Here is a 16,496-nt window from a genome sequence, read left to right on the forward strand (position 1 = left end):
TCTGGCAAGATATTCCTGTGTGTGTGTCCATGACAAGGTGTTGGCCCAAACTTTGTCCACTAGGCTAAATCAAGACTTAGGAAACCTTTGAAAGAAGAATACGTGTCTCTTTAGTCTATTGAAAACGCTTGAAGGAGAATAAATTGTGAATATAAAAACCACAGCTTTGTAAAAAATGTACTGTAATTATTAAGGATTCACCTGCTTCTGTAGCATCTTTAAAATGTTTTGGCACCCTTCTATCTGCATATCATAAATTCAAGTTGGCAACCTATGTTTTTTTGTTGTTGCTTTGTTCTTGTTTTAAATGGACCATCTCTTGTATAGTTAGTTCCAAATGTGTGAACAGTTTCAAACAAACAGATCTGTTTCAGGACCTTATTTGTAGAATGCAGATGATACTTTCTGTAATGAATATGTTAACAAAGTGTTTTGAGGCATATACAGAAACTTTCATGCAAGTGGAAATAGGGTTCTCATCTCAGAGAAATGTTTTATGTATAAAAAAACCTCCTAATGATGAGGTGCAAGTTTTTGTTGTTTCTTTACTCTCCCTTCACATCTGGATCAAATGAAAATAATTCAGGAAGCATAGATATCCTTCCTTGAGATATGTTTCTGGACATTTAATGTTCTTTTGTCTCTGGAAATTCAAAGTATAATGGTATATAATACTTTCTTGAAATTAATAGATGTAACTGATACAGATTTCCTTTTGATTTTCATTTAAACTATTGGACAGAAGCAGGGGATATTTTATACTGCAATGCTGAGGGAATGATGTATGGTTGCGATAGATGAAATATATAGATAGTTATTTTAAAAATACACAAAGAAAGTGATGCACATACATATGTTTGCCTTGCTGTGCATCAATCCTTGCAATATTTTTTGTAACTTTTAAGCATACTAAAATTAATTCATGGTATCATTAAAATTCATTCTGAGGGAAATAATATTTCCTTGATAGCAATTTAAGATTGCCCCCTGGACTTTAAATTAGTGGTACCATTCTGTCTTAACTAAATGTTAACAGCTAAATGTTTTGTGTGTTGTCCAAGATGAAAAAAAACACTGCCCTGTCTTTGGTGGCTACAGTTTGCATGGGATTTTATATCTATGTATGGAAAGAAGTGTGGCCTATTAGCTTAATAGGCTTTGGTTTTGGACAGTTGATATCCCTTTCTGGTCTTGCTTTGGCTTTGGCCAGATAATACTGCTTTTCTGGTGCTTCAGATTCTACTTTTGCAGAAGTGTGATATAATTTTTACCAGGCATTTTTCAAGGGCTTTGGGTTTTTTTCTTCAGATTTTTGTGGGTTGGTTTGGTTTTGGGTGTTTTTTGGTTTTTGTTTTTTTTACAAGATACTTAGCCAGTAATACTTTGTGGTTTGTGCTGTTTTGTGGTTTGTTTGGGGTTTTGTTTTATTCCATTCTGACTAGATTTTCTTCATTTAGAATTATCTTTTTCTCCCCCAGTTTTGCCAAACACTTCTCTTTAGCTTTCAGATAGTAATGTAGGGGTGGTGAACCAAACTTGAGTCCAAATCAAATTTTAAAAGTCAGATCCCACACGCTCAGTTATTTTAGTGATTGTGGTTCAAAATAAATAATAGTACCCAAAGACCCACATGAGTTGGAGACCTACCAGTTTGTTTTCATTGATGGAATCATGTGATGAATGTTTTACTTCTACCTTTACTCTCCATTTAATTCATTAAAATCCAAATACACTTGAAGGAAGGCACATGGCAAAAGTAAGTTTTGTAAAACAATATGTATGCATGCTAAACTGGTGTAAATTTAGAAGTCAGCAATATTTGCATTGGCAGCTCACAAATAATTCAGTTGTTTCATTGCTATTGGCAACAAAAATATTGCTAAAAGGGACTACTAACATGTTATACAGAAAACTGGTATCTTTTGGCCTTCTAAAGTGCCTTTTAGAGGAGCAGTGTTGCAGTCATTCAGACAACTTCTTGGACATGCAAAATACCTAGAATTTAGCATGGCTCAATGAAGATAGAAAACTTATCATAAAGTATTGTAGCAAATTGGTCTGTAAATATTTATGTTCCCTAAGGAACATATACGTGAAGGCTTTCTTTCTGATTCAAAAGGCATAGTCAGCGGGTTTTTTTATTATGTGTGTGCTCAGATGAACAATGGCCCTAAACATGAAATACAAGCCGTGTTAGTACTGACTTCTGGCAGTTCATTTTGCCAGGTAGGCTCTCACTTCATCTGTCAAGAATAATATGATATTCTCATTCCTTATGGAGCAATGAGGAAATAGGTCTCCTTTCCTGTTAGCAAATTTGTGATCTGGACAAGACAGTTTGCACCACTGGTAGCAGCTTCTACCTCTCGGTAAGGTACAATTACAATTAGCTAGTGGTTTTCAGTAAGACTCAATGTATTAAACTACACATCTGACTCAGCTTTGTTCTTATTTATGTTTATTCCAATGTGTGTGAGCATTCTGAGTCTGGATATTTCTTAGTGACCTAATCTGAGAGAAACATGACACAGTTTTTCAATATTTTATTACCGCACTTCAGACAATTAAAATCTTAATGTAGACTAGGAAAGATAAATCTTACCTGCCAATAAAAATGGATAAATACTAACTTTCTAGTAATCTCTTCAGTTATTTCATCCTTTAAAATCTCCTTTTTCTGATACCAGCTGACTATTTTGAGTGCTTTTGAGTAACTATATTGAAGAACAAATTATGATCAATATGACAATATGAATATTATGTTGATGACAAGCTCCTATTGACTTCATTGGAAGTAAATCTATAATTCTGAAAGACAGTACTGTACTGCTGTCTAGCTCTGATCAATTCCTGATCAATTCAGTTGCTGATGCTAAATATTATACATGGTACTATAGTATATTGAATAAAACAAAAATACTATTCAGCATGAAGGAAAACCTACATAAAAAAGTGAATTGAAAATAATTAAATACACAGAAATAGAATAATTCTCTCTTTTTAGCAATACTATTCATTTAAGATATTACATTAAACGTAAAGTTGAAATTAGTTTCTATGGGGTATTATTAGAATTTGTGGATAGGAGAAGACAGACCGTAAAAATACTAGTAGTGGTATTGCTTCTGGGGATGCTTTTAAAAATAGGATACAAAGCATTTTTCTCTCTCCTGAGAAATAGAATGGTGAAAAAAATCCCACAGTGAAATAAAAATGAGAAAAGGAGAATACTAAGAATGGTATATGATTCAATAACACTCCTGAATTGCTTTGTTGGCTAGCTAATGAAGCATGGTGCCAAATTTCAATGCTGACATAAGTCAGCATATTGCCAGCTAGCATTTACAACAGCAGTGTTACAAGTCCAGGGAAGGGGGACTGTTAACTAGTAAATATATTTCAAAAAAGGGGAAGGATCAAGTACATTAGTTTCTGTTCTCTGTAAATACCAGGTTTCACAATTGCTGCTGCATATGTTACATTGGTTATGCTGTCTGTGGGGTGTCTGATACATCATTTGTTACAAATACATGAACATAGACTTCACCAAAATTAGATTTAAAAGGTAACATTTCTATTTCTGTGACAATACTTTTATTAATAAACTGATGCTATTCCAAAACTTACAACACTAGAATTATTCCTGTTTTCTTATTTGAAATATTTCTGCTTTAAATTCTTAATGGTGCAGTTCAGTTTGTTTCATGTGTCATAATGACATTGCCTCCTCACAGATACTTAGGTTTCTTTGTGAGGAATTTAATATCATTATCCTAATGACCACATATGGTCATTGTTTCCGTTGATAATTATTTCAAACATGTAATGTATAAACATGTCATTAGATTTAAAAAGTACGCCTATTTTTAAAATGGCTTACAGCCAAGTACTAAACTACTGATTTTTCTAAATTTTGCCATGGGTTGTTTGTGGTTACTTTTTGCGATTACTTTTGCGATCATAATTTCAGTCTTAAATATTTATTATTTTTTCAAATCGAAACTGGTGGGTAACTCTATAATAAGGATTTGGTAGCTATGAATGATAGAAGATCAGAAAACAGACATCTGACTTAATCCAATTTGAGAATAAATGGAATGTTTTGCTGCTTATCAGTCCTGGAGAAACAACATAAATCCATATTCTGCTTTGATACCAATTATACCACAGAGACCATGTGTAATGAATGAGATGTTTCTCTTCTTGGTCTTCAGTAGTAAGTATATTAGGCTTTTGAATTCCTCAGATTATCCTCTATCATGGACTTAAAGAAAAAAGAGGTGAAAGAAGACACAGGCTTAGCTAGGGTGTATTAAACTACTCTGGCAACTATCCATCCAGTCCATTCTTTTGACTCATGAGGAGCTAACAGTTCTCAGTTGCTTCATGGCTATACTCCGCTGCCTTCCATTTTAAAGAGGTTTAACCGGGTGAAGATACAGAAGAATGGTGCCAAATCTTTCAGGCTGCAAAAAGCAATGATAAGCATAAGAATTTACTAGAATAAAAATCTGATTTTGCGGTGATCATCAGGAGCTTTTTTTACAGTCCTTGGGTTTGATGAAAGAAATGAGTTAGCAGCTCTCATCCACATGACTCAGTATAATTCTCTTTTTGCCCTTTCCTGTTCTATATCCATAAGGAAGTCACCTTCAGTGAAATAATTAGAGAGCAGGAACCTTCAAGAGCCCTCTCTCCTCTACTGATCTCAGTGACTTCCTCCTCAGCATTCAGGTTACCAGGGCAGGCATTCCAGCAATTACTGCAGGAGTGACATTGCTTAGTTATTTTGAAACCAAAGCAAAGTTCAGAATGTGCTCCTACTATATTGCAAACTCAAGGGAGAAAAAAGTAATCCTCCAAATATGTTTCATTCAGAGTTAACTTAATGCATCTCCTTTATTTAGGTAATTTTCTTGACAACCTTTTACAGTACAGACTATTGAAAGTTTCTGTGAAAATTGATGGTTTTCCTTCTCTGCAAGCATAAATACTTTGTTTTTCATCAGATAATTTTAACTACAGTAATCGGGTTTTCTAGGTGACCTAGCATACTTATATGGATAAAATGATGAAAATAATCAATGGAGAATGGTAGAGTAAAAAATAAACTAGATTTAGTAGCACAATATGTTACTGACCTAGTGAGATTAGATTGTATTCCCTATTGCACTTCAGGGAGTATAATTCAATCTGTACTCACTTGTGGTGGTTTAAAACACTCTTCTGGTTCTTAATATAGCAAGTATCTATTAAAATTGCTTCCCCATCCTTAAAAGCTGGGCCTTTTTAGAAGAGGCATCTACAGCAAGTCCTTTTCAGTTTCAGAATGGTTGTGTTAATGTGCCTGGATGAATCCAGTTCTTAGATGTTATCACACAGTCATGAAAGAATTGACTCAGTGGCACGTGTGAAGGTGATCAAGTCTGATCTTCCACTCAAAGTGGCATTAATGCTAGCGCTAAATCAGGTCAGTCATGGATTTGTCTAGCAAAGTCCTGAAAACCTCCAAAGATGGAATTCATATAATTTCAATGATGCACTACCCACCTGGTGAAAAGTTTTTCAGTGTCCGGACTCCGGACAGACCAAACTGATGTTTGTTATGTTATCTTATGCTGCTGAGAAGAGTTTGTCTCTGTCATCTTGCAACTACTCTTCAAGAAATTGTAGGCTACGGTTAGGTTGCTTCTTAGCCTCTTTGCCAAACTGTGCAAGCCTGTTCCCCCTACCTCTCCTCAGAGATTATGTGCTTTAGTCCCTTTATCACCACGGTAGCCATCTGCTGGACCTTCTTCAGGTTTACAACATCCCTTTGAAACTGGAGGAGAACTTAACTGGGTACAGTTATAATATGTCACTTTCTGAGAGAAAACTAGCTAAATAGCTGATCTAAAAGACCAATTACTCATGAGAAAACCTGAAAATATCTACCCATACACATTAGCTTTTCATACTAGCTCCACCGGTTCTGGTATTCCTGTCAAGTGTTAATGCTAGATTCATGAAAAGGATTTAGAGCTATAGGCTTTTTTGCATTAATCAGTAATATTAAATTAGTTGGTTAAATATTGCTGTGTTGGCAGAAATTCAAGACAGTCTGAAAAGGATGCAAGAACTGATCTCAGCTTGAATAAAGATACCGGTCTGAGTTCCCAAGAGGGGATCTTTAATGAGGAGGCTACTGTAAGGAAGTAAAACACTTTTTGTGGAGAATATTGGCAAATATACTGGGTCAGGCAAATTTTTAGACTCTTTATCAGCGCTGTGGTATCTGGCTTGGGAATGGTCTTGAGAATGTTTTCAGGTATCCTTTATTAAGAAATACTCTTTCTTGAGTTGCTCTTATTGGGAGAGCACTTCAGAAAAGGGCAGGAAAAAAGCTATTTCTCATACAGATACTCTAGGGAAATGTATTTTAAATCTTAGGATTAAACTTGTTTGCCTGTGTTTGAAACGAAGTATTGATTGCCACTATAATCAAAGAAAGATTTTATTGGTTCTCACAACTACTTTCCAAGTAAACATGGAAACTGTTAGTGAAATTACTTTCCATGCTAGAATTGGAGTTATATTTATTGATGCTTCCCAGAGTCATCTGGACTTTCTGTGTGATAAAGGCTCTTCTCAATCACATTTCATTACGGAGCGGCTTTATGTGACTAATGATTTTGAAATGTGTAGTTTGAAACTACTGTTGTATATTACTTAAATAACAGCATATATGTAAATATTTATTACATTTAAAGATTTTTATGAGTGAGTCAATGAATATCCCAGAATTAATTGGCTTATTTTCATTTTCAAGTGTTTAAATCTTTCATTAAGTCCTTTCATGCATGTTTATTCCCATTAGATTTTAGATATACTTTCAGTCCTGGTTTTAACTTCTACAACTATCTGAATCACAGAACTGTAATTATCGTGTATCTGTGAACTAGGTAATAAAAAACAGTCTTAAGAATCCCTTTCTTTTCAGAGATCCTTTAATGCTTATACTTCACAGAGTGATGTAACTTGTCTTTCATCTGAAAAGTCTTCATTTTAAACTGTGGTGGACTGGCCCTGATCAGCAACTAAGCACCCACCAGCTGCTCGCTCACTCCACCCCAGTGGGATTGGGAGAGAATTGGAAGAGCAAAAGTGAGAAAAAGTCATGGGTTGAGATAAAGATAGTGTAATAAGTGAAGGAAAGACAAGAAGAAAACCGAGTGATCTGAAGGCAGGCAGTCACCTCCCACCAGCAGACCAAGGCCTAGCCAGTCCCCAAGCAATGGCTAGTTTGGTAGGACTAACCCCCACTTTTATTGCTGAGCATGATGTTATATGGCATGGAATATCCCTTGTGTCAGTTTGGGTCAGCTGTCCTGGCTGTGTTCCCTCCCAATTTCTTGTCCACACCTCAGATGGGAATATAATTATTCAGTCATACAGCAATGTTTCTTACCAGGTTTTCCTCAGGTTGATAATAGTGGAACAGAATCACAAAAGCTGGATCAGTTGTTTCCCTTAATCAATAAATCCATCTCTGAATTTGTTTCAGGGTAAAATCATATTTATAGACTGAGAATCACAAGCAAAACTTGCCTGTAGTTTACTCAATAATTATTGAGGTTATTGTATATAGCAGTGTTACCATTGCATTGCCACTTCTGGGTGCTACTTTTCGTTTCAGCTACTGAAATCTATATTTGTGTGAAATAACACTTTGCGTTGTGGAAAGAATCTAATTCGGTTCCTTCTAATGCCAGATTTCTGAGCCTTACAGCAATATTATGATCTTTGTAATGTTAAGCTCTGATTGCCAGTGTTTTGTGTCATTATCTGTATAACTTGGCTAACACGGTCATGAAATATCAGATGTTTTATAAGGGAACTTTTCTGTGATATACTTTAAGGAAATTGTATTTTAGCAGCAAGTCATTTGCCTATATTCACGTTGTTGGTTATTGCCCTTTTTGTGACAGTACAGAATTGCATCGTGCTTTATGACTTTTCATCTTCTTGAATAATGACATTTCTGTTTAACACACAAACCATGATAGAACTTCAATCAAAAATGCTGACTACAGTATACGCTAGAGGGTTAAACAGAAGTTCCTGAGAGAATAGTAAAGCATACACATTTTTACATTTATGGATGCTGAACCAAATCCATTTTTTTAATGGTAGGGATTTTTTTTTCTTTATTAAATGATGGAGCTGGCCATATATATTCTTGCCATTAATCAATAATTTCTATTGTTTTAATTTTATGTTATGAAAGGCTAGAAAGCACAGCTGACTTACAGAATACTAACTTGACTCAGGTAAATGATTGCTAAGGGATGGTGATTTATTATGAAATCTGGGAAAGATCAGAGCGAATCTTCCCGCCCAACCCTTTTTTTATCAAGCAGAATCAGATTTGCAAGTAATGAAAACAAAAGGCCTCCACTTAAGTCAATTATTTCAATCTCAATTAAAAATAATGTTCTTGTCATAAAGTATTTAACGTAAGTAGTTCTGCTGGTCTGAGTCTGCTGCTTTGTCACTAAACACCTATCTTTTAATGGTATTAATGATCTAAGATTGTGAATATATGTAGGCAAGGCATAAATCTCTATAGGATCAGAGTCCCATGTTGTACTTACTCATGTAGTAAAGCTGTCTGCTTGGCTGGCTACAAGTTAAACTGTACCCTCTATCATATGATACTCCAGACTATGATAAATGTTAATTTGTTTTTTTTCTTAGTACCAAAGATGACTATTATTATGAAATTATCCTTTTTATTTATAAACATATTTTTACTTTGGTAGCAAAGGCATGCTATGTTGTAGAGGTATCTTATGTTTTAATTTGGTCGCTCAGCAATAAATGTAAAGTATTTATCACATTCAGGACTGCTTTTTGTATATCAATCTTCTGATTAATTTTTAGGTTCGTATTTAAGTATGTGTCATTTATGAGGTCATTTAAGTGGTAGCCATTGGTGCAGGAATACAATAAATAATTATGATTCCTAGTAAAGTGTTCAAAACAAACCTGGGAATCAAAATAGCAGTGCTTGGCAAAAACCAGACACAAGTTAAAAACTATTATCTATCAAAAAGGTTTGAAGATCAGTTAAGTAAAAAGATTGAAGGTTCACTAATTGAGGTCTATTTATTATATTTCCATCTTTTAAAGATCTACATAGTAAAAGATAATTCAATAAATAAAAGAACAAAACCCACACACATTTCTTTTTGTAGCTTTTTTAAAACAGTGAAAGTAAATTCCTTATAGTATAGCAGGTTTGCAATGTTGATTTGAATAACTAGAATTTGCTTGATTTCTTGAAGCTTTAAAAGACTAAGCAACAGAAATTGTGTGACACAGTGATGTCGGTACTGAGGGTTTCTGGTGATTTTGTTTTGATTTTTTAAATTATGTCTGAACATTAACAGCTAAAAATTACAGCTATCTTGCTATCTTATTTTCCTGAAATCATTAATCCTTGACTATGTTAATACCTTATGTTAAAAAACCTTGATCCCTGAGATGTAAACAGAGACTGGAAGTTGATTAGCAGTTGTTTTTCCTTATGTATGTTATACATTGATAAACTTTTTCATTTCAATTTGCTTAAAGGTAATGAATAAAAGTAATCCATTTAGTTGCATTAAACTGAAAGTTTTCAGCTCTCTAGTAATAGAATAGCTTTGTTGTCAGGCTCTTGCACTCTCTGGAACTTCATAGAGATTGAACCGGTCATAACTCACTAACATATTCCTACATATGTTGAGTAGAAGGGAAGATATAACCAAGGAGTACTATACAAGATAAAAATTCAGGCAATTCAGTCGAACGAAAGGTAAATGAAAAGGGAATGCAGTAAATCCTAGTTTATGTGCATAGCAAGTGTTGGTTAAGCCTTAGATCAGGGTTTCAGTCACGCTTTCCGTTCAGTGTGACTATTTCTGTGCTTTAATGTGAGCATGAGAATAAGTGTTACCAGATCTGGGCAAATGCACCTATCAACTTCAATTTATGGAATGGATTACATGCTTCAGCATGGTCTATTACATTGGAAAGTAATGAACCAAAGCACTTTGGCTTTAGCTGTCGTTTAGCAGAACTCTTAAAGATGGCACTGGCTGGCTGCATCTGGATTCTTGACTGCACAGACTGTTTTGTTTTGGGTTTTTTTAATCTCAAGATCAGGATGGGGCCTCCTGTGAAACTGCCCTCAGGGATAGAGGAGGGAGTTGGCAGCTATTTAAAGACATTTTTCTTACAGCACAAGAGCTTTTGATTCCCACGTGTAAGGAATCAGGCAGGGAAGGCAGGATACAAGTGTGGCTGAGTAAGGACCTCCTGGTCGAACTAAAGTGGAAGAAGGAAATGCACAGGTATTGGAACTGGGGACATGTATCCTGGGGAGAATATAGGGATGTTGCCAGCATGTGTAGGGATGGGATCAGGAAAGCTAAGGCACAGTTGGAGTTTAGAATTAGGCAAGGAATTTGAAGAACAGTAAGAAGGGCTTCTACAGGTATGTTGGTCAGAAGAGGAAGATCAGAGAAAAATGTACACGCACACACACACAGAGAGTAAATAAAATGGGAAATGTAGTGACAACTGACATGGAGAAGGCTGAGGTGCTCAATGATTTTTTTGCTTCAGTTTCCACTGGCAATCACTCTTCCCACATCTCTCAAGCCCTGAACCTCAAGGCAGGGACTGGGCAAACCCAGTCCCTTCCATTGTAGGAGAAGATCATGTTCAAGACCACCTGAGGAACCTGAACTTACACAAGTCCATGGGACCTGAAGAAATGGATCCCAGGGTCCTGAGGAAATTGGCAGATATTAGTTCCTAAGCCACTCTCCATCATACTTGAAAAGTCATGGCAGTTGGGCAAAGTCCCCAGTGGTGAGAAAAGGGAATATTGCACCCATTTTTAAAAAGGGTAATGAGGCGGTTCTATGATTTGGAGATGCTTGACATGGAGAATTTGAGGAAATATTTTCCATATAAAATAATCAGTGCATCCTAAAAGGAAGTTTTGATAGATTTTTTCCTTGTCTTTGTCAATTCAGACTGTGGGCTGTAGGGTGGTGTTTCTCAAGAACTTGAATTTACTTGGGCAGATAAAATAGTATGCATTTCCACTGAAGACTTTTTTGTTGCTATTTCACATACAAATACCTCAGTCCAGCTCTTGGTGACCATACCTTTGAAACAACGATGAAAAAAATCCAGTAAATGTTTAAATGTGATTCTGTGCCTTGACTGTCCATTTTCCACTGATAAGTCTCATGCAAGCGATAGAGGCATGTAATTTTTGTTTACAGGACAAGTTTTTAACATATTCTTAGGCACAGCCCTGCATAAAATGTCTTGTGTTTGGCTTTCAATGCGGCAGCTGTATACTAAGATGAAAAAGAACAGAAGGCCAGGGAAAATATGATCAGCCCATCATGCAATATTGTAGAGCATATAGGTATGTTAAAAAATTTGGAAGTAACAAATACGTTGTTGGTATTTGAGTATTTGTGTTGTATACATTCTAAAAGCTTTTTAGTATACATTATAAATAGATGAGTGTGTATGTGTGGACTGCATTGTTATATTTGCTCATTTTAAAGTGTGTTTGTATCAGGCTGTATACAGAGCCCTCTCTAGCTGAACTCTAACAATAGCTGAAAGTGTAGTGACTGTGGAATAACTCAAAAGATGACATTTTCTGTGTATTTCATTACTGTAAAACATAAAAAGCTGCTTTGTTGTCTTCCCTAGAGCCAGTAGTTTGGATAGATATTTACAGATAGATATATTAAAATACTTAACTCATCTACTTATAATTCATCATAAAAAGGTAACAACTTTATGAAAGTAAAATCAATACAAATTGCATATGGCTCATGGGATAGATTTTATAAACTGGTTTTTTTGTTGTTGTTGTAGTAACATAAACATCTGTGAATATTAAGCCACTTTTTTGCAATTCAATTTTAATCTTTCAAATAGAGAACAGGGACTATTTTCTCCTCACTATGTAATTTCAAATCCCTTTTTTGCTGATGGTATTTATGATCGTAAATAGAGACATTAAAAAAATAGAGACACAGGATTTGCTGAAGTGATTTGCTGAGGAGGCTGCATGTACATAAATAAAAGATGTATAAGTAAACTTAGAACTTTGAGAAATATTCTTCTTGATCTGTTCTTTCCACAATGAGGGTTATGGAACTTTACTGTATTATAGCAAATATAAGTGAGGTTGTGACCCTGGCAGAGGTTTAGTTTGATTGTGTTTTTTTCTGTCATTTGGGGCTTCATGAAATAATCAGTTCATAAGTGGTGTAACAATAAAAATTATTTAGGAACTTTTACTGTAAAGTGCTTAATTCTTGTAAGAATTTGTCTAGGGGGATTTCTTGGTTTTTGTTACTGGTATTGGAGTTTGCTGGTTGTATGCTCCTATGTATCCAAATCTATCTATCATATGGGAAGGGAATATATGTGGCCTGTATTTATGGTAGTTGCTTGCAACCCCTATGTTAGAAAATGTTTGAAAAACAGTTATGGTGGAATAGTAGTGATTTTAATACCAGCAGAGAAAGTAAATTTCCGGTGTTTGTCAGAAGACAAGTTCCAAGAGTGCAATCTGTAGAAAACTAACATTGCTGAAATATTTATAAATTAATTTCCTAGTACAAATGGTGAATGAATTTGTTAAACTTGTTATAACTTTTGTGCCATTTTGTTTACAGTATAACTTCATTCCTGCTAAATCTGTATTTGTGCAATTTGGCTGAGATTTCTGTAGGCCATTGATTTGCTTGCAAAGTTTCTGCATTTTTAAATTAGGCAATGAATGGAGCTGCCCATTAATCATAAGATGAAGAGCCACCACTCAGAGTGACAATATCACTGTGTGTCTTAGTCAAGAATTTTACACCAGTTGAAGTGGCTGCAGTAAAATAATTTCAGAAGATGAAACACAGAGGGCTCTAACCTTATTAAAACATGTCAGTAAATAATAGTTGTTTGTTACTGGAATAATTTCCAAAATTTCTGGGGTATTTAGTTAAACACTTATGGGGACTAATTGTAAATGATATATACCCATTGTTACTTAGGTTAATAAAAATGGTAATACCTGTGCAAAACTGAACTGCTTTCAATGCCGTAATGTAATTACATCATGGAAAACAGCATAATAAAGCAAGAAGAAAACCCTAGGTATATGTAATTTCAGTTTGAACTTCCTTTGGAATGAAAAATACTGGCTGGGTGTGGGGACCGCTTTTAAACTGGGCAGGAGAACTGACTCTATCTTCCTGTACTATTCACTTGGATTAGTTAAATCAGATTGTAAATTTGTACCAAGCTATTCTGTGTGAATAAGTGGGTAGAAAATATTGTAGTTTTCCTCTGGTAAGTGCTCTTCTTAACAAAAGAAAGGCTTGGACTGCAGCTTGATATAATACTTCCTTACCAAAATCTTTGGCTGTGGTTATCCAGGTATCTTAGACCAGACATGTCTATCCAAGAACGCGAACTTAAAGTTTCTCTCCTGAATGTTTACCTGTGTTTTCACAGTGGTAGAGCAGCTGTTAATTTCCCAGGCTAATGTGTCAACTGCAGTGAATCTCAGCCTTTTGTTCTGGAGAAAAACAGGAATGCATATCCAAAGAAAAAGTTGCAGACATTAGGAAAGCAGGGAAGTTTCCTAGTTTGCTTCAGAACTGCAGGTCTGTCAATAAAGAGTGGTTTTGCTCTTTGGTCTTCTCTGAACCCCCTGTGTGGTGAGGAGCTGAACGAGGAGATGAGTAGGATGATCATCATAGCAGGGAATCAAACTGTACATGTGGCAGTGATCTCTATATGAAGAACGTAAATTTCTCTGCATTAAGCCCCATACTGGTGGAGTTGTATTTCATCCTGAAGATAAATCATTTATAGTTAGGTTAGGTATCTTTAATTTACACTGCAGTCTACAGGGCATTTAGATCAGCAGAGAGATAATGGGTTTAATCTCTTCAAGAAACCCACTCATTTTGCTTGTTTCAACAGTTCGGTCTCTATGGCACAAGGAATGATGTGTAAATTCAGCTGTAAAATACATCCATTTGCAAATAAAAACACAGTGCTTACTTGGTACTGTTAATTGTACACCCATTTTATTATACTGTGTGTTTAGATGATAAATGCAAAATTTGTAATAGCCTTGCATGTCACTACTCAGTATTTCCTGGATACCAACCCTCATTTTGCCAAATCCTAAACACTAGAGAACAGTTTAGCCCTGTCAGTGCCTTATGAATAATAGGAGAGAGTCTGGCTCTTTTCTTTTCCCATCACTTATACAAAAATTTTGTGGTGGGGGAGGAAAAAAAACCCTCTAAAAACACTGTGGGATTTAATAGAAACATAAGAGCCACTGCAACCAAGTGAATTCTCCTAACTGCATTTCTCTTACTGGAGTTAAGCAACTCCAGTAGGAGAACAGGACCTGAAGTTTCCGTAATATGAATGATTAACCATTCTAAGACATTGTACTACAATGTCTGTGTGGTGTCTTGTAGTTCCACTGTTGAAATGAATCCCAGTCTTTTAGCATAACAGGTGCCAGAAAACCTCTTTTGACATACAGGATGAAGTAGCAAGAGTGGTCATAATTTCCTAAGCTTTTACTGTGAAATAAAGAAATGCAAATCGTACTTGATCCTTAATATCCCAAAGGGATGTTTAAAGGTAAATTTAATTGAAATGAAAATTCATTCTAATCCCAATAGTTTGATCTCCACACCGAAGGATCTTTACAGCTATAAGGAAAAAATAGTTGATATAAACTATTACCTCTCTTTTGAGCAACCACATTAATAATAACTGAAGTATAATACTGAGCATGGATATTACAGTTTACCATCAAAGTTATCCCTGCTTTAATTAAATTGTTGAAAGTTAATGCAAAAAAGCATGCAGTACAAATAACAAAATTGTGATTGTCCATTGCAAACATATTAATAGAATATCAAATAAAGGGAAAAGATCATCATGCAGGCTTTTTTTTTTAATACCTTTTCAGTTTTACAGGAAAAATGAGATTTGAAGTGATGTACAGTAAAGTGCCTGTAGAATGTATTCCACATATAAAATATCAAGTACGTTCAAATGCAAATAACTTCAATCTTATATTATGGGGAAGTAGGCAATTACTATTTTGTGGAAAATAAATAATTTATTTAGTAGAAATGTTTAGAAATTGATGGTCGATTTTGAGACATTGGGAGAAACAAAGGGACTTCTTTATGACAAATCAAAATAAACTTAACTAATGTTCAGTTAGAATGTACAGCAGGATGGCTCTGTGTAATAGAGGATGGCAACCCTCACCCAAATCTTCACAAACCAAAATCAGATTTTTAAACTGCTTCTGAAACTATAGTTACTTCTGAGCTTTTTTTCCTTTGCATATCTGTAGTGATTATTCATATCCTGGGTAGTGATTATTCATATCCTGGGTAAATCAAGACAAAATTACGGCAGAGGTAACTACAACTGTCATTATCTACCCTAGAATATCTCATGTCATACTTGCATATTTATATACTTACATTCAGGACTAGAAATAATTTGTGAAGTCAGAATACATTTTCATCTTTGAGATTCATGTTTGAATTTTAAAAAGAGGTAGGAGAGAGTCTTAGAAATAATCAGAACCCAATGGTCATCTTTATGAATTGACTACTTGTATTTCTTTTTCCTGTTTTAGTCTACTTTCATAAGAAACTAAGCTCATGTGATTGCACAGCCTGACCTGCTGGTTGTCCAATATGTTCATGTACTGAAATTTTAATCTGGAATGTATGCCTGTGTGAAACCTTTTGTATATCATTTATTTTCACTTTATAGACAGACTTTTTTTCTGTTAACATTGCTACTAAATAGTCGTGGGCATGGTATTCATGTTTATTGATGTTATATGCCTGTATTTGCAGGCAATTGCCCTCTTTTTTGTGGTAAATACAAATAATGTGACTCTTAATGTGAGCAGAGCACATTTTACTCATTTAGCCACATGCTTACATGGTGTTTGGACATAACTTAGTGAAGAGCATGATTTAAAAGAATCTTCACAATTTTCTAACTGTTGTGAAAGTAGGAGAATAAAAAGAAAAATACATTTAGTTAAACATAGTTGCATTAAATGCTGTACTTAAGAGACACTAGCTCAGATCTCTACAGAAGTGTTTTGTGTTTTTTCCCTACAGGATGAAAATGTAGCACTCAGGAAACATGGATAATGCAGCTATCAAGTAAGATAGAAAATAGTAGCAAATGAAAGAAAATCCTGCTTTAAAGCCCCAAGACAAAGTCATAATCCTTCTGGATAGATCCTAATAGATTCAATTCCTCTATAAAAGTCCATAAAAGGGAAAAGAGAATGATTTCAGAATTCTTTTTTATCCTAACAGTTTCCCAAAATAGAGGCTCTGGATGATAACTTTGTATTAGCA

At 35.0% G+C, this 16,496-nt stretch overlaps 1 protein-coding gene across 2 annotated transcripts in view; it reads left to right on the forward strand.

Moving 5' to 3' along the window:
- The window catches only part of RBFOX1 (RNA binding fox-1 homolog 1), a 939,260-nt gene that overhangs the window by 386,666 nt on the left and 536,098 nt on the right, over window positions 1–16,496 (forward strand). The window contains exon 2 of one of the 2 annotated variants that reach the window (XM_075018330.1): window positions 16,251–16,295. The exons of the other annotated variant lie outside the window; for it this stretch is intronic. The gene's annotated coding sequence lies outside the window, so the exon portion shown is untranslated. The remainder of the gene's footprint in view (window positions 1–16,250; window positions 16,296–16,496) is intronic. 2 annotated transcript variants of the gene reach the window in all.

Source organism: Buteo buteo, chromosome 29 (genome assembly GCF_964188355.1).
Source record: "Buteo buteo chromosome 29, bButBut1.hap1.1, whole genome shotgun sequence".
NCBI lineage: Eukaryota > Metazoa > Chordata > Aves > Accipitriformes > Accipitridae > Buteo > Buteo buteo.